The 19,472-nt window shown below is 41.0% G+C and overlaps 1 protein-coding gene across 4 annotated transcripts in view; it reads left to right on the forward strand.

The window, feature by feature from the left end:
• Positions 1 to 19,472, forward strand: part of KCNIP4 (potassium voltage-gated channel interacting protein 4) — a 995,976-nt gene that overhangs the window by 328,925 nt on the left and 647,579 nt on the right. The gene's annotated exons all lie outside the window — the stretch shown is intronic.

The raw sequence follows: 19,472 nt of genomic DNA on the forward strand, positions 1-19,472 counted from the left end.
TTCCCACCTGCCCTGGCCAGCCCTGGCCTCCGCTCAAGGCTACAAAGTTTCAATTATAGAAGATAAATAAATCCCCCCAAAAAATGGTGGCAGCCATGGAGCTGGTGCAAGCAGGAGGCTTGAGTTGCCCCTGGCGATGGAGGAAGCCAAGCTTCCCACCTGCCTTGGCCAGCCCTGGTCTCCACTCAAGGCTACAAAGTTTCAATTATAGAAGATAAATAAATCCTAGATACTTGCTTCCAGCCGGCCCTGGCCTCTGCTCAAGGAGGCGCTGAAAAAAAAAAAAGAAAAAAAAAAGAAAAAAAGGAGGGGCTGGGACGTTGGGTTACCAAGGGGTGATCAGGCCAGGATGGGATGCAGGGGCTATTGGGGGTAAGCAGACCAGCAGGGGGGCCAGTTGGGGGTGAGCAGGCCATCAATGGGGGTCAGTTGGAGGTGATCAGGACAGCGGCGGGGGGAGTTTGGAGTGAGCAGGCCAGCAGGGGGCAGTTAGGGGTGAGCAGGTCAGTGGGGAGAGAAAGTGGGGGCAAGCAGGCCAGCAGGGGGTGGGCAGTTGGGGGCGAGCAGGCCGGCAGGCAGAGTGGTTAGGGGCAATCAGGCAGGCAGGCAGGCAGGCAGGTGAGCGGCTGGCGCCAGCAATCCCGAATTGTGAGAGGGATGTCCGACTGCTGGTTTAGGCCCAATCCCTGTAAACCGGCAGTCAGACATCCTTCGAGGTGTCCCAGATTGGAGAGGGTATAGGCTGGGCTGAGGAACACCACCCCCCCCCCTCCGCTGCACGAATTTCGTGCACTGGGCCACTAGTCTATATATATAAAAGCCTAAGCGACCATTCGACCTTTCAACTGGTAGCTGTGACATGCACTGACCACCAGGGGGCAAATGCTCAATGCACAGGCATGGAAACATGGAACAGACTGATGAATCTCAAAGGGAAAGGGGGGAGGGGAGGGCGGGAAGAGATTAATAAAATATCTTATATGCATACTGAAGGCCCAGTGCATGGATTCATTTACTGGTCGGGTCCCTTGGCCTGGCCTGCAGCAATCCGGCCAAAACCAGCAGTCTGACATCCCCCGAGAGATCCTGGATTGTGAGAGGGTGCAGGCCAGGCCGAGGGACCCCACTGGTGCACAAATCCATGCACTGGGCCTCTTGGTAATAAAATAGTAAGTTTGACTTTTAGTAAAAGTAAATCTGTTCTATGAGGTTCTCTATATATTTTTTTAAAGACCCCAAATCTTGTTTTTTAAATATATTTCTTTATTGATTTCAGAGAGGGAAGGAGGAGAGAGAGAGAGAAACATCAATGATGAGAGAGAATCATTGACGGGCTGTCTCCTGCACACCCCCTACTGGGGATGTGCCTGCAACCCAGGCATCTGCCCTTGGCTGGAATCAAACCTGGGACCCTTCAGTCTGCAGGCTGATGCTCTATCCACTGAGCCAAACTGGCTAGGGCTGAAGTTCTCTGTATTAACACTGCTAATCCACTGATAGATATGCAGACCCAGTGTCAAGAACCACTGAAGATTACCCATGTGTTGTTGGGTTATATGCATTTCCCTCTTACTGGTGACACAAGCCATCTGGAATACAATTCTGGACTCCTGTCCTCTATTTTTAGTGTCATTTTCTATTGTTCCCCAATGCAGTTCAAGATAAATTAAGTATTTCACAAGTAAGTATTATCTAGTTTGCTCACGTTACTGTCTCTAGCACCTAGACCCATTCCTGACACATATCAGGGAATCAAAATCATTGACTTACCTTCCCATCTATTCTAGCCTCTTTGTCTGTCCCCAGTCATTTCAACTGACATCTTTTATACTATTTACTGTCAGTGAAACCTTTACATCCCTTCATCTGTTACCTACTTATCTACTCTTTTCTGAGATGCTGGGATTAAGACTCCAAAAATTACATTTCCTAGACCCCATCGCCAGGAAATTTCTGGGTCGATTTTTTCCCCATGGGAGTCCCTGGCAGGGTATTAGAAAGAGACAGATGAGGAGAAGGACTCTTGTGGCTTCCAGGTTGGGCCTCGCTCTCCATTGGAGACAAACCACTATGGCTCCAGCCACCAAATTCTGTGGAAACTTCCATTCCCGGCTTCACACCATCTGAGGTAGGAGCACCAGGCAGCTTCACTGCAGTTCCTCCAAACCTGGCCACGCCCTCTGGGCGGCTTCAGTACCTGCATGACCCTGGCCCCTCTCCTCTGAGTCATTGGATCTCCTACTGTAGGGAGCCACCCATTCGAAATTCTTTTATTTTTTCAGCCTGGGGGATGGTAGCTGCTTCCTAAAGCTGCTGACCTCTTGGTTACATCTTCATGGAGTAGAAGACCTCATGGCCTTCTTTAGTCTCTCAGCACCTGAGTGACCAGTGCCCAGTGTTAAATCCCCTCTGTCCAGAACACCTGTCGTGGTTTCTGTTTTCCTGACCGGACCCCAGTTGACAGAACGCCTTTAGGAATTCTTTTCAAATGCCACCTCCCTCCCTGACCCCAAGCTGGACTCCATTCATTGAACCTCCAGTAGTGCCCGTTTTTACATCACTTACTGAACTTGTTCCCCTGTGCTTTGTACAGAATAGCTTTCTCAGTTTTGGAAAATGTATCCTCAGAATTGCATTAATTCTCAAATTCATAATACCATACCATTTTAAAAAACTCTTATACTTTCTACTCAATTTCTTTACTAGCACTCATTGAAAGCAATTTTTGAAGAGGGCTATTTCCTCTTTAAAAAGTGAAGTTTCTTTTCCAATTTCTCTCAGGTGTCATTGTGTTGAAATACCTGACACAAGGTGGGCTTATTCATCAGTTAAACATCAGTTTTCTCATCACATGGGACTCACAAATGTGTCTTGAGAAACTTAATAAATTTCACTGATGTTTGCCCTAGTTTGCTAAGACTGCTATAACAAAGTACCACAAAGTGGGTGGGGGGGGGGGGTGCTAAATAACAGAATTGAATCTCCTCATAGTTTTGGAGACTAGAAGTCTAAAATCAAATTGTCAGCAGATTTGTTCCTTCTGGGGACTGTAGGAAGAATCTGTTCATGCCTCTTCCTTAGATCTGTTGTTTTGCTTGCAATCTTTGACATTTCATGGCATGCAGAGTGTCATCCAGACCTCTATCTCTGTGTGTGGTATGTGTTAGTGTGTGTGTGTGTGTGTGTGTGTGTGTGTGTGTGTGTGTAAATTTTTCCTTTGTACAATAACACCAGTTGTATTGACTAGAGCAGTGGTTCTCAACCTTTCTAATGCCGCAACCCTTTAATACAGTTCCTCATGTTGTGGTGACCCCAACCATAAAATTATTTTCGTTGCTACTTTGTAACTGTAATTTTGCTACTGTTATGAATCGTAATGTAAATATCTGTGTTGCTGCTGTAGAGCCTAAGACCATCGGAAAACACAGATATTTACATTATGACTCATTAACAGTAGCAAAATTACAGTTATGAAGTAGCAACGAAAATAATTTTGTGGTTGGGGGTCACCACAACATGAGGAACTGTATTAAAGGGTTGCAGCATTAAAAAGATGAGAACCACTGGACTAGAATCTCACTTTACTTCACTTTAACTTCATCTTAATTAATTATGTCTGTAATAATCCTGTTTCCAAATAAAATCATGTACCACATTCTGAAGTGGTGTGGTTTAGGACTTCAACATATGAATTTGGGGGGAGAGGCACCATTCAACCCATAACAAAGTCACTTCTAAAAAGTTAAAACCATGACTATTAAACTCACACAGGTCTATCATGTTATAATACCATTTGGATTATGTTTCTCCTCCTCCTATGTACCTGGGTATCAAATTACAATAATATTGTTTCTCATTCACATCTTTCTCCCCAGGGCATTTCATCATGGGAGAACATTTGTTGACTTGAAAGCTGCATAGCATCCCTTCTTGTGGCCATAATACATGTTGTTTATTATCAAGTACTCATTTGCCCTCCCTTCTAGTCTATAAACTGTTTAGAAGTAAGAACCATATCTTTCTTCCACACAGGTTCCTAAAATAAAATAGGGCTTTAAGATACCCCATGACTAACCACTCTGGTTTATGTGATCGGGTGCTCATTTCTCATGATACTCAGCATTGTCATGAGAGCAAATGTAAATTCTTTCCTCATCCATTTTTAGTTTATATGAGACTACTGAGGTGTGTGTAATAGGATTACATCCTTTATTCTACGGTCTCCCATATCACACTTTTTTATATCTCTGCCTTCCCTAGTTCTAAGCACATGGCTGTCTATAGCACATATTAGTAAGGCTTGGTTGTACACATCAGAAAATAAAATTAGCTTATATAAATTAGTGTTATTTTTGTATCACATATATGAAGACCAGCAGTAGGCTGAATCAAGGTGACATAGAGTTCCTTTCTTTTTGCTCTACAAGGATTAATGCATATTTCTATTCTTGAGTTTTGGCCCGTAAAGATACTGTTCAATAAAGGAAGTAGGAATAGTGGGAGGGAAAAAGGATTCCCCTTCCACATAGGTCAAAACCCCATTTGCAGATTCTCCCCAGATGTCCAATGACTTTAATTTATATTCCATTGGTCATGCATAGTTTCATTAGAAAATAGGAAAAGATTGGGCACCTTGCTAATCTTAATAAAATCAGAGTTCTGTTCTTAAAGTGGAAGGAAGAATAGATATTGGGTAAGTAACTAGCTACTACTGTCATGGTGACAATAGGAGATCATTAATACATGTTTGTTGTCCATAATTGAATTTTTAAAATTTTATTTCTAAAATTTATAATAGGGAATGCCAGTTTTCTATACTGGTAGTCCTCATGGTATTAAGGAAGTAGTTGGAGTTGAGCCTGGCAGTTCCTTGTTGATTTGTGCAAATTTATCATTATATGGAGATAATTTGATGCATTATCTTTTAAAATTTTTCTTCATGTTCTATATGTTTGTAAGGCTGCATTTGTGGACTCCTTGATGTTTCAGAAAATCTGATTCTCCCCCAGCAACCAATATATGCCTGTTTTCTAAGCAGACCTAAATCTCTTAATCCACCTAAAAATAGGGTATCTCAGTCTAGTTATCCAGCTTTCTGGTTTATTTGGAGGATTAGAAAAAAAAATTATTCAAGATTATTATCCCACAAGTTATATTATACAGATCTTGCTAAACATGGCTTAATATCAGTATAATTGGATGGCTAGTTAAATGTGGTTCTGAATAGTAAGAGCTATCACTTATTTAATTGTGGAACATTATTAAATCCTAACATGACTTAGATTTCTACAAGTTTCAATTAGACAGGCATAATTTATATTTAAGAAATTCATAACAAAAAATTGAGTTTCTATTTATTTACTAGAGACCCAGGGGGGTGTCCCTCAACTTGGCCTGCACCCTCTCGCAGTCTGGGACCCCTCAGGGGATGTCTACCTACTGGCTTATGCCCACTCTCGGGCCTAAGCTGGCAGTCAAACATCCCTTTGGCAGCCTGGGAGCCCTCTGGCAGCCCAGGGAATGGGCCTAAGCCATTAGTCGGACATCCTTAGCGCTGCTACAGAGGCGGGAGAGGCTCCTGCTACCGCTGCTGCACTGGCCAGCCATGAGTGAGCTTCTGGCTGAGTGACACTCCCCCTGTGGAAGCAGTATGACCACCAGGGGGCAGCTCCTGTGTTGAGCGTCTGTCCCCTGGTAGTCAGTGCTCATCATAGCAACTGTTCATTCCTTGCTCCACAGTTAGAGTCAATTTGCATATTACCCTTTTATTATATAGGATTTTTAACTGATATCCACTGGATTAGGGGCCAGAAAAGGGTAGAAAGAAGACTAATCTACTCCAAATAATGACATAGTAACAGCTCCTCTTTATATTTCTTGTTTCCATCCCATATTTCATCATATGCCCCCTTTCTAAGACTAGAAATATTGACATTTGTTTCTTTACTTATCTCATATCCAGTCCCCAATACATATTGATTCTATTCCCAAATGTCTCTTAGTGTTTCCTTTTTCTCCTTACTGCCACTGTCTTGGATCAATACATCCATCATCTTTTGTCCAGAGACTGTGGCATTGGTGTCCTAACTGGTCTCCTTGCTGCCAATCTATCCTCAGACCAATCCATCCTTCACACCATTGCCAACATTAACTTAAAAATAATTCTTATTCCTCCCTTCTCCGTACCCCCAGCCTATATATTGTGGAACAAGAGGCCTCTCACAGCCCAGAGATCGACTATATCTATCTTCTCATATCTTTACTCTTCCCTCCATGTGACTGCTGCTTCAATGATTCCTAATGCCTTTTAGTGTCCTTAAAATATGTGCTTGCTACCATATCCTTGCTTACTGAGTACTATTCTCTAACTAGAGCATCCTGACCCCTTTGTGCTAGCTGGTAGGGCAATACTACTTAGATATCCAAATTCCCTTGGCATGTCACTCCTTTTTTAAGCTTTCATTAATTTGCTCAGAGTTTGTCACAAGTTTTCCTCATGTTCTTATCCCATTTTGTACCCAATACTTTCTTTAGAGTTCTGTCCACTCCTGACTGTCCCATGAGCTTCTCAAGGATAGGAACTTTATCTTATCTTTTTATGTCCTTTCTCCTCTCTAGTACCCAATACAATACTTAATACATAGGTACTCTATAAATGACTACTGAATAGCTATGAAGCCATAATGAATGTTATTGTTATACAAATAAATGCAGTAGGTACATATTATAAGAAACTAGAGGCCTGGTGCACGAATTTGTGCATGGTGGGGTTCCTCGGCCTGGCTGGCAATCGGGGCTGATCGAGGCCTGACAGCTTGGGGGAGAGACCTTGGGAGGTTGGCCAGCCAGCCAGGGAAGGGACCGTGGGAGGTTGGCTGGCTGCAGAAGGTTGGCTGTGGGAGTGCACTGACCACCAGGGGGAAGCCCCTGCATTGAGCATCTGTTCTTGGTGGTCAGTGCATGTCATAGCGACCAGTTGCTTAGGCTTTTATATATATACTAGAGACCCGGATGCATGAAAATTTGTGCAAGAGCAGGCCTTCCTTCCTTTCCTCCAGCACCCGGGACCTGAGCTTCCCTCCTCTGGCCACCAGCAGGCACCTGGGACCCGGGATGGCTTCCCCTGGGCCACCTGCAGGCACCTGGGTCCGGGCTGGCTTCCCTCCAGCCCTGGCTTCGTCAGAATGGATGTTCAGAATGACATCTAAAAGATGTCCAGTCTAATTAGCATATTACCCTTTTATTATTGTAGATGATACTGGTATGGACGTGAAACATGAAGAGCCATGTCACACACATAGTTACCATTTTGGAGCACTTATATGCCAGACTCAAGGCTAAGCAGTTCACATATTCATATTTATGAAAGCTCTAAACTATCCCATGTTGTTTTTAATCTCCATTTTATAGAACGTGCCTCAGGTCACACAGCCAGTAAGTAGAATATGACTTGCCTCTACATTTGTTAGAATTAAAACTCATGCTCTTAATGAATTCACTCTGATACCAATTGTGGAAAAGAGCAGGAACCTGAGTGAGAAGAACAGATGGAGGACTCCCCCAATACCTATGATTCTAGGGGAACATGGAAGGGGAGTCATATGCTCCTCTTCCTCCAAGATGGGAGTATTTTTTCATCTAAGTTAAATATTAAGTCTTTTGAGGAATAGATTGTGGAGGGGTGAGTCCTCATTTCTGAGCCCTGCTTTCTGAATTATCTACTGGGGAATTCACTCTGCTCAGCTTGCTACATCTCATTTAGGACCAAGAACCTCATCTCTGCTCTCATAAACTGGCCACATAAATCATCTATGTAAATACGTTTTAGACACGAAAATGAAATGAACCACAATCTACTTGCAAAAGAGTATAATGGGAGTAGGATGTAGTGGTGAGGCATGGTTTTGGATTCAGGTAATCCTTAATGTACTTTTTAGTTTTTCATCTATAAATGAATTAAGTGACAATTACATTTATATTACAAAATTGAGGAACTAGATAAAGAAACACTTAGTTTACTATCCTAGATATACTAAAGTGTATTTGATTATTCTATTTCTTATTTTTCTCCTTCCCTTCCTTCTCATTTTTCAAAAGCTTTAGGTGATCCCCTAAGTTGACTAAAGAGATGACATAAATGTTGGGTGATCAAAACAGGCCATACATAATCCTGTCCCTTTCAATTCATGAGCTCTTCCTCACCTGCCATGTCTTCTCATCTGAGATCCTGGTCCAATATTTCCCAGGACCCATTTCAAGCAGTATCACTTTGTTCCTCTCTTCTTATCCCTCTCTTCTAGTCAAAATCACTTTTCCTCTTCTCTGTAGTAACTGATGGACAAGGCCATCCTTAATTTAATATTTTGTAGTTTTCATTCTTTTACATTTATTATCCCAATTGGTTCTTATAGTAACTGTGGGGAGATCTGAAATGTAAGTAAAAGCATTCTCAATTTGGACATAGTAGGGTACAGAGGCTAAGCAATATGACAGAATTCACACAGCAAGGTATCTACAGACCTTAAATAAAAATGAGATTTCCCAGTTTCTCTTTCCCATGCACATTCCATTATTCTACCTGTCCTAACTGGAGAAATAATTTAAACACTTAAAAGTAAAAAACATTAAGTTACGGAAGTTATCTCTTGTTTGCATCAATGTTCAATATGTTGATTCCTCTACCAATATATACTAATATACTTGTGGGAAAATGTATCTATATTTAAATATATATATAATAAACATTAGCATTACAAAGTCATGGCCTCACAAAAACTGATCCTTTGAGGTTAAAACTGGTTATTTATTTCTATTCATTGGATCAAATATCAGATTCACCAACAAAGAAATAAGGTTTTAAAATCCAGTAAAGTGTAGCTGACATTAATGAGAAATTACAATTTCAAATGCACTACCCTTGTAAGATAAATCAAAGGTAACAGTAATTAAAATAATTGCAAAAGATATTTTGGGTTCTGTGTATTTGAGCGTGTTGAGTGGTGGAATATAAATGTGAAAGTATTTTTGTTAATTTTGGTATCTTGAGCCTGAATAATTTTTAGACCAAAACATTTTTTCATGCTGAGTTAAAACCTGAAATTTGTTGATGTAATCTTATCTGAATGTGCATACATTCTCAAATTTTAAAACACATTACTGATTAAGCAGGGGGTTGATATTGTTGGCTTTTTGTAAAATATAAAGTTCACAACATGATTTTTTTCTTTTACTTTCTCTTTGTGTTGGTTATATTTGATACATAATAAACATGATTTTATTATTTGGTATTGATATTAAAAGTCAACAAGTCATTATTAAATCTCCAAATACTCCATTTCATTTGATTGGAAGAATTTAAGCATGAATGTTTACTGGAGGTAAACAATGAGCACTTTAATTAGAAGGGATTTCTACAAACTATCCAAAGAGAGGTGGAGGAGCCATTCAGATACATTCATGCCAGTAATGGCTCTTTAATATCAATAGTAAATGGCTTATCCACCTCTTAATTAAATGTTAACGACAACCACTTAAACTCTAATCATTCATTCTGACTCCTCCAAAATTGCTGATATGCTTCAATAATACATTGACAGTCTTATATTCCAGGGCTCAGCCACTTTTAGAACTAAGTATATTAAAGCCTCAGTTTATTTCCTTTGCATACAAAAGTGACTCCTCCACAGTTGTTTTTACGGTGAATGAGCTGGCTACTAGTATTATTAAGAAGGACAGAAAAGGGCATATAGGGAGATAGAAAGGAAAATACTTTTTTAGTGTATGTCCACAGTGATGAGAGGAATTTTCACCTAATTGAATAGTTTCAGGAAAATCCCAGGATCCTATCACACTGGCCAGGCTGTAATTGCATGTTCACTCCTAAACTAATTATTGTCATAGGTTCTCATTAACCAGCCTGGGGTCATATGATCACTCTTCCAGTCAAGGGATGGGTTCTTTCTCATAAATGAACAGTGTGGAGGGCCATGTGATAAGTCAGAAAGCAAAGATGGGTTCTGTAATAAAAAGTAGTGATTTGAGGCAGGCCAATGTTAAGGATTAATGACATAATGTGTGAAATGCTTCATACCTCTCCTGGAATATACTAAATGCTCAATGAATGACATCTATTATAATCCTTTCCTTAGTTATGATAGTAAATGATAAAATTGCATTAACATTTGCTTCTTTAATATATTTGGCTTGGTGTTTCTGATGGAAGACATAATGTGCTTCAAACTGGCTCACTCCCCAAAACGAGGAAACCAGAAGAACCGTTGCTGTTCACCAGAGTGAAAATGACCAAAATTAAAATGACACATCCTGTGAGTTGTCTGTGACATCAGTTTTTTGGGGTAGGAGGAAATTAAACAAATTTCTGAATTTCTATTTAGTCTTTGGTCTCAGGAAATGATTAAACAGACTTTCCTGTCTCTATGCTGTCTAAGAAAATTGTGATTCTTTGCCCTTTATTTTTAGTCTTTAATGGATTCTCCGTCTTTCTTTCCTTCCTATCAGGGAATGATGCTGAAACAAAACCCCATATTTTTCTAGTGCTTATTGTCCACTTTGGACAGTGGGTGACAAACAGACACTTCACTGTTCTTTGTATACCCACTAATACTTCCAAAAGGTCCTGAGGATATTGAAACTCCCCTGATGGGAAAGGTTATTTTATTACAAATCTCTGTTTCCTTAACTTGCTTCAGTGCACATAACTAATAAGTGTGCAATTCAGACTCCAGATGTGGCAAAGTGGAACACTCCATGTAATGAGTTCCATTATTTTTCCCCATGGGGTTTAATAGACCAGTAACTTTAATACCAAAAAAAATGCTTCCATCACAAATCAACAAATCAAAATGTAGTTCTAATTGTATCGCTTGTTTTCTTTTTTGCGGCATTGATTTTTGCTCTCTGAATCATGTAGTCTAGACTATTCAGTATCTGTGAGAACAGGCCTCGTTGGTCATTGTGGAGGCATCAATCTAAACCTTCCTGGAGTGTTATAGAATTACAGCTTTCTAAGCCCTGTGAACAATCATAATAGGAAATATGCCCCAATTTGTTAACCTCTTCAAAGGGCCAGAATCACATCAATCAGTAAGCCCCCAATGATTCCCTTGCTGATGCATTAAATACTGTAATATTACATGAGGCCTTACCATTGTTTAGACATTAACATAACAACAGTGCTCCATGAATGGAAGATATATTTCCTGAATTCCCCATATAAAATCAAATGTGTTCTCAGGCTACAAAAGAAGTTACTTCACAGGAGCACAGTATACTCACTGCAGAAATAACTAAGATTATTTGGTTCTAACTAGTAAGGTTCTTTGGCTCTCAGGAATTTTGAATCTGTGGTTTTGTAAAATGAGCTGTATATTGTGAATATTTAAGTTTCAGAACTTTGATCTATAATAGACACTTACGTATTTATGGATACACTTTAAATTTTAATAAGGCTCAGTTGAGAAATAGCCATAGTCCATTTGCTGTAAGGGCCTTTAATCAGAGTTATGGTAAACTTGAAGATCCAATAATCTGATTAGCAGATGCAGAGTTCATTTTACAGTTAGAGTAGCCCAATGGGACATGACCTGAAGGTCAGGACATTGTGCATCAGGCAACACCAAGTGAAACAAGTTTCAATTTAGAATCCCATAAAGTATCATTGGGGGCCTATTTATATTTACATTGTTTGCATATTTTAAAACATACATAAATTAGTTCCTCGGGGTGGGGAATAAATTGCTGTCTATAAAGAGAGAATGAAATATGCTCAAAGGAGATTTAAAAAAAAGGGAAAAATCAAAGTAAAATTAAATAGAGCAAGTAAAGGCTTAAATCAAGAAAGAGAAAACAAATTTCATGAAAAAAAAATTAGTAAAAAGTTATCCCCAGGGGAACTAAAGTTCTGAAATAATTTCTTTCTGCAAACTTAGATATTTGTTTGGAATAATAAGAAACATATTGGAACTTAAAGAATAGAAATATTAGTAGAGCTGGCTCATGGGGCCTAATTTTATTTCTAACTCTGCCCCTAATATGCTATGGGGCTAGGAACAATTGATATATTTTTTCAAGTTCTTGATTTTCTCTCTTTTTTTTTAGGTGTGATAGAACTATTTTTAAATAATTATTTTTTTTTAATCAGAGTCAACATACACTATTATATTAATTTCAAGTGTACAACATTCATGTAATTTAGGAAATGATCACCCTAATAAATCTAGTACCCATTTGATACCCTACACAGTTATCACAATATTATTGCCTATATTCCTTATGCTATACTTTACATCCCCTTGACTATTCTGTAAGTACCAATTTGTATTTCTTAATTTATTTCCCTTTTTCATTCATCCCCCCGTAATCTCTCTCCCATCTGGCAACCATCAAAAGGTTCTCTGTAGCTCTGTATCTATGAATGTGTTTCTGTTTTGTTTTTTAGATTCTGCATATAAGTGAAATCATCTGTCATTTGTCCTTCTCTGTCTGACTTGTTTCACTCAGCACAACACCCTCTTGGTTTTCTCATTGGTGACATGGTGCTTATGTTCCCTCTGCCGACCTCGAAGGACATGTCCACCTGCTCCATCTCTTCCTTCACCACCTTTACTGTGAAGTGACTTTCATGACCGAGTCATTGTTCTTTCTGTTCTCCCATCAGCCTTATGGAGACCTCCATCAAGTCACAGGACACATCCTGTGTTGTTTCCCCACTGTACAACCTGAAGGCAAGGGGCAGCTCTCATAGGTGCTTTCTTAAATATATCTGGGTTTTAATAATTATTATATATACATTCACCAAGAATGTTAATGCTTTGAATTGTCTTTGCTTACTCAGAGCTTGACAAATGCTGGGTCTGTAATATACGGTCAAATAAATTGTAGAAAGTAGTTTGAAACTGTTTAGAACTAAGCAATTCAAAGTCTTTACTCGAATTGTGAAAGATTTGTATGGAATGAATTTTGAGTTCCCTTCTATCACCCTTAAAAGTGAGTGATTATTATGATTATTTTTCACCATTTATTTCCTGATGGTTATGTACTACATCCTGTTCTAAACCTTTATATTCATCACATTTACCCATAAATAGACCTATTTAAGTAGCTTTTATTATCCCCGCTTTTTACGGATGAGAAAACAGAGGCTTAGAAAATGTGATTGTCTTGCTCAAAGCAGATGGCAGAGCTTAGATGGAAATTAAAGTCCTCCTGATACCCAAGCCCATGTTCTCAACCAATAATTTAAGAACTCTTTAGAGAAAGACCCTCTTATGCACGTGGGTTCAAAGTAATTGTATTGACTCAATGAAATACATCGTACAGAAATGACAAAGGTTTAGGAAGTCACACCATCAAAGAGTAAATGGCCAAGTAAGAACTGCTTATACCACTCAAAAAGTACTATTTTTGGATGATCTATATAATGTTTGCTTCATGTTCTTATTAATTTATTATAATAGCATGGCTCTAAGCAACCAAGAGATTACTTTTTTTTGCTTTGATATCTAATTATATATTATTGATATACTTAGTCTTTGTACCTAGCTATGTCTTTCTAATGCCACATGGTAAGATAGAACTTTTTTTAGAAGCTAGCAAGGTATGATTTGTGTTACTTTGGTAAATTTAAACTCTGGAAAATGCAGACTACATCTTATTTCAGGTAACAGGCTCACACTACCTGCACATGTCCACAGTGAAGCTCATTTGAAGCCCAGCCCTTGGATGCAGTGCCCTCTGGTTTATGGGCAGTTTCTGGTTGCAGACACTGGCAGCCCAAGCATGCCTCTCTAGCTACCTTGTAAAATCAGAAAGCATCAGAAACACCTCCCCCTCACCGGGGGCTTCTATTCAGACTCTCAGCCAGCAACTCAGTATTAGCATCAGCACTCTTTGCCCTCATTCCTATGTCCCGTCTGCATTTCTCCACTGCTGGTCCACCCCTGACCACCTCTGATCAAAGAATCCCCACTCCATCCTGGATACCTTATTTTTCCCTCCAAGCCCCCAGTTTTATTGAGATACTAGTGGCCCGGTGCATGAAATTCATGCACATTAAAAGGGGATTAATTAGAGGAAATATTTTAATATTGCTATTTGCCATTTCTCTATAATAGAAGTATCAGAGATGAAATAAAATTAGTAAAATGTATATGAAAATCTTCCTCCTGTCAGAGTCTGGGGCGCACCACGGGACTCAGAGTCAAGTCCCTGCCCACCCACGTGTGCTTCAAAATTGCACGAGACCCAGACCCGGCTACCCCCTGCATTGGGCTAGATCCAGACCCAGCCGGTCCCACCCTTGTCAAGCCCCGCCAGGAAGGGGGCACAGCCTCGGGTCTCCTGGCCCAGTGCCAGGGCAGGGGGTGCAGTCTGAGGTCCCCTGTCAAGCCCTGCTGGGTGGGGGGCATGGCCTGAAGTCCCCTGTTGAGCCCTGCTGGGCGGGAGGCGCAGTCTGAGGTCCCCTGGCCTGGTGTCAAGGCAGGGATGTGGCCTGAGGTCCCCTGGCCTGGTGCCAGGGTGGGGGGCGTGGCCTGAGGTCCCCCATCAAGCCCTGCTGGGTGAGGGGCACAGCCTGAGGTCCCCTGGGACAGGGCAGGGGGTGGAGTGCGGCCTCAGGTCCCTGGTGCTTGCTTGTTAGGGAACTCTGCCTCCACTATGGATGCAGCCATCTTGTGTTACAGAAACCCCGCCTCCACTGTAGGCTCAGCCACCTTTGTGGTGGAGGTATGGTCAATTTGCATATTTTCTCTTTATTATATAGGATAATTGACATATAACATTATATTAGTTTAAGGTTTACAACATTATGATTTGACATAAGTATACACTGCAAAACGATTACCACCATAAGCTCAATTAACGTCCATCCCTCACATAGTTATACAGTTCTTTCTTTCTTATTTTGAGAACTTTGAAGACTGTCTTAGCAACCTTCAAGCACAATGCAGGAGTGTTAACTATATATACTATGCTATACATGACATCCCCAGGAGAAGGAAACTGGATTCACTATGCCCTGAATGTGTCAATTTAAGTCACTGGGGAAACGTTTGACTTTGGATTTCAAAATTGGAAAATAGAAGGAAGGTGCCTAGAATGCTCCACTATCTCAAGGTGTCCCCAAAACACTGCCAAGTAGCACTAGGGACCAGGGAGCGATGCTGATGGGATCTGAGAGGTGGATTTGAGCTCCCTTCCAACCTGTTCCCTACTCTCCATTCAAGGGCACAGTGTTCTCTGAAAAATCTTGATTATCAGGGAGCTCAAAAGAGGAGAGATTTTCATAAAATCACCACTGGAATATTACTGGAATCATAAGTTTTATCTTTATATAGGATATTATTCTATAACCAAGTTAAAGAATAAGTATATTTGGAGGCAATTTTCATTATTATTTCTATTTTTTCCCCAATACAGTATTTTACTCTTCTGAGCTTTCCTGCCACCTTAATGAGTGTGAAATACTGTGACTGTGGTCATATTCATGGTGAAACTAGCTGAGATAATTACAAAAGTGTTGTCACAATATAATTTACTGTGCGTCTACCTTAACTGGAGAGTATATTTAATGTAGGAAGTTCCATTACTATAGAGCACTAAGATTTCCATTGGCAAAGCTTTTCTAAATATTTTTCTAGGTGAAAAATAATAAAAATAGTCCCATTACCAACATATTCAGGAATTCCTGTGTATTCTACCCACTACTGGAAGATAATGGAATGCACATTTTTGTATTTTAATATGTTTCTCAGTCTCTCAGCTGCCTCCTATATGCCCCCTACTGGGGATCAAGCCTGCAACCCAGGCATGTGCCCTGACCAGGAATCGAACCAACGACCTCTTGGTACACGGGAAGATGCTCAAATACTGAACCACATAGGCCAGGGCTGCATATTTTTATTTAAGATGGCAGTAAGCACTATAGTAAAGAAATGTTTCACAAACCTTAACCCAGCATTTTCCTTGACAACTTTTTGCATTGTTTTAAGTAATGTCTGCTGATGTATTTTGGAATTAGTGTTCCATAGGAGACTCTTGGCAATGAACTGCCCTTTAGAGTTATTTCAAGGTAACTGACCCTTTGGAAAAACAAGTATGGCAAACAATTTCTGAAATAGCCTGGAAGAAAGAAAACACACCATCCCATCCTCAGGGACACTAACCAATCTCAGGAGGTTTAACTTCTTATTCCCATGTGAACCAATAGACAAGAGACTTGAGTCCTTTTCCATGTCTTATATGTAACACCTAGAGATGTGAGGACTGAGGCAAGTCATTTCACTCCTTCAGGCTTAATTGTTTTGACCCATGAATTGGATATAGTGATAGTTGAGCCATGGCCCTAACAGATTTATTGACAAAACACTTCAAATAAGGAAAGAACTAAGTAAAAAAGATACTGCCATCATATCAATATCCTTGTAATCATTTTTTTAAAGGTTCTCCAACTTTAGAGCCAATGATCTAAAACATTTTCTCATGCTCTCAAATGTATTTTTATACCTCATCCCTTTGAAATAAATCATTGGCTTTAGAAACTAACCAAGCAAAATTCATTTACCTCAATAGTACATTGAGACGCAGCAAGCCAGAAGACACTTTTCTCTCAGTATTTGGCATCTGAAAAATGATTCCCAGGTTCATTGAGCATGCATTTTCACAGCATGCAGCTGTGTCCACAACACACCTGGCTCAGCATGCTCCCAGCCTCCCATAGACCAGCTAGCTGGACCTGGATCTGGAGTTGAGATATGAACTCTGACAACCGTGGGAACTACCTGGGACATTGGTCACAGCGATCCTAATTTTGTCTAGATGTGTAATAGAGGCCTCTGTGTTTAGATTCTTGAGCTCACTGGACATATTCAGTATTTACTTAAAAGAAGTCCACCTGAAATGCTTCTTATTCCCACCAATAACTGAGAACATACGTTGTCTGAAATGGTCAGGTATCCTTTTTGGTGTGTTCTTCTTCCCACATGCAGCCGTAATGCTTTAACACAATGACACATACTCAGCTCTGGGTTTTCCATTAGAGAAAGTTCAATGAGGAGAAATTTATACAAAAAATTAAATGGTTCCCCACACCCCATTGTCCTGGCAGTGTCCCTGAAGGCCACAGTGGTTGGGTCCATTCATGCTGCCATAATTAAAGGGGACAGTCTCTTTTCACTGTGTGTGTGTGTGTGTGTGTGTGTGTGTGTGTGTGTGTGTGTGTGTGTGTGTCTGTGTTGTGGTTCACAGATTTCATTGATTTTTCAGAACTCAGGTGCATGACAAATACAGCACGTCTCTGTGAGCTCAGTGCACAGCAGGGACAGAAGAAAACAATAACCCGAATCACAGATTTGGCTCCTTGGTTGCACGGATTGGTGTGTGGCCCCTGACAGGTTAATGCAGCTCCCATTGCCCCAGCTATCTCAAACTCACTGTAGGGAAAAGAGCTGCCACGTACCTGCTTCTTGGGGTATTTGCAAACCAAGAGCAATAGGCCAGTACTTGAATGTGATTCTAATAAACTGTAAGAAAAATGTTTAGAGCAGCGGTTTCCAACCCTTCGGACCTCATGGCGACCACTGGTTTAGAGTGTGACCTGGCACTTACCTTCTACAGATTCACTGAATACCAAAAGGGAGTCTATGTTTCATGAAGTAGTGGGATGGGATAAATAAACCCAGGCAAAACTCAAGCTGAATGAGAGCAAGATTCACTCACACATTTAACAAACAGTTATTCGACTCCTATCGTGCACTTGGCTAGTTTCTGGGATTATGAAGATGAAAAGATGTAGACATGACCATACAAGACTGCAGTGGAGTGGGGGAGGTAGGGTTATACACAGACAGTGGCAGTGCAGGGCAGCATGTGCTCAGGGCATTAGGTGCCCAGGAGCATGGAGGGAGGAACGGGGAGTGGCCTTTTCTGGGAGGTGACACAAACAGGGGACTGACGCCAGCGGAGGAAGGAGGCACACAGGGAAGGCATGCAGGCAGAAGGAATCATTTATGCAGATGCATGATGTGTTCAGTGGAACGCAGATGATGAACAGAAATGGTAGGAAAAGCTGAGTTTATTTCTAATATGGGCAAATAACTGCTCCTGGAGCTGTGTCACATTAGCAGAGCTATTTGTGTGAGAAAAGAATATGTGTTTAGGGTTTGGTTTAAAATGAAGCATCCTCCTTAAAGGTGCAGACAACTCTGCTTGCCTTGGCTTCTCATCAAACGAAGAATAAAATCAAACCCTCCCCCTCCTTGTGTCTGTGCAGTCCCATTGGGCTGCTGTCCCAAATGCCATAGTCTGGGGTCTTGCAATGACAGAAATGTGTTTCCCATAGTTCTGGAAGTCTCAGCTCTGGATGCCAGTAATGCGGGTTCTGGTGGGTTCCTCTGCTGGGTTGCAGATGAGCTTCTACTGTGTCCTGCCAATGCTGAGAACAGGAACAGGGAGGAGGCTCTCTCATGTCTGTTCTTACAGGGACAATAGTCCCATTCCTGAAGGGTCCACCTCATGACTTGATTACCTTCCAAAGTCCCACCCCTACTACTTTGGGGGTTAGGATTTCAACATATGAATTTTAAGGGGACACAGACATTCAATCCATAACAACTCCTCATGTCTTTCCTGCACTCACCCTGCACCCTCATGGTGTTTCCAGACACCCCAACTTTTCTTGATTTTTCTGTTTCAGGTCTTTGCATTTGCTGCTCCCTCAATTATTTGCATGCCTTACTCTCTCATGGTGTCATTTCTTTATTGGCTGACATGTCACCTTCAGAAGACCTGTACTGACTGCTCTCTCAGAAAGGCATCCCCATTCATCCTTAACCCCCTTCCCTTATTCTTTAGCTGGGGTCCTCAAACTACGGCCCACGGGCCACATGTGGCCCGCCGAGGACATTTATCCGCCCCGCCGGGTGCCGCTGCCTGTCCTGCTTAGCAGCCGACTCGCCTGGGCCCGCAGTGCACATAGGAATTTGTTCGTAGTTGTTTTTTTTTAAACTATAGTCCGGCCCTCCAACGGTCTGAGGGACAGTGAACTGGCCCCCTGTTTAAAAAGTTTGAGGACCCCTGCTTAGAGCATCATCACTACTTGCCATTGCATAATATGTCAATTTATATTCTTAACATCTGACTCCATGTAGTAGGTTGAATTGTGATCCCCCCAAAGATAGACCCTTTCCTAACCCCAGGGAACTGATGAATGTGGTCTTATTTAGAAAGGGGGTCTTTGCAGATCTAATTAAGTTCGTGTCTTGGGATAAAATCGTCCTGGACTTAGGGTGGGCCCTACATCTAATAACGAGTGTCTTTATAAGAGAAGGGAATGGGAGAAGATATATTTCTTCACTCTCTTGCCTTATACTAATGATGATGATGATAATGGGGCTAATATTAACACACAAAGAAAATTGCTTCCATTTTCTCCTTTAATGCTCCTAACAACCACATGA

The sequence above is a fragment of the Plecotus auritus genome (assembly GCF_963455305.1).
Source record: "Plecotus auritus genome assembly, chromosome: 1".
Lineage (NCBI taxonomy): Eukaryota > Metazoa > Chordata > Mammalia > Chiroptera > Vespertilionidae > Plecotus > Plecotus auritus.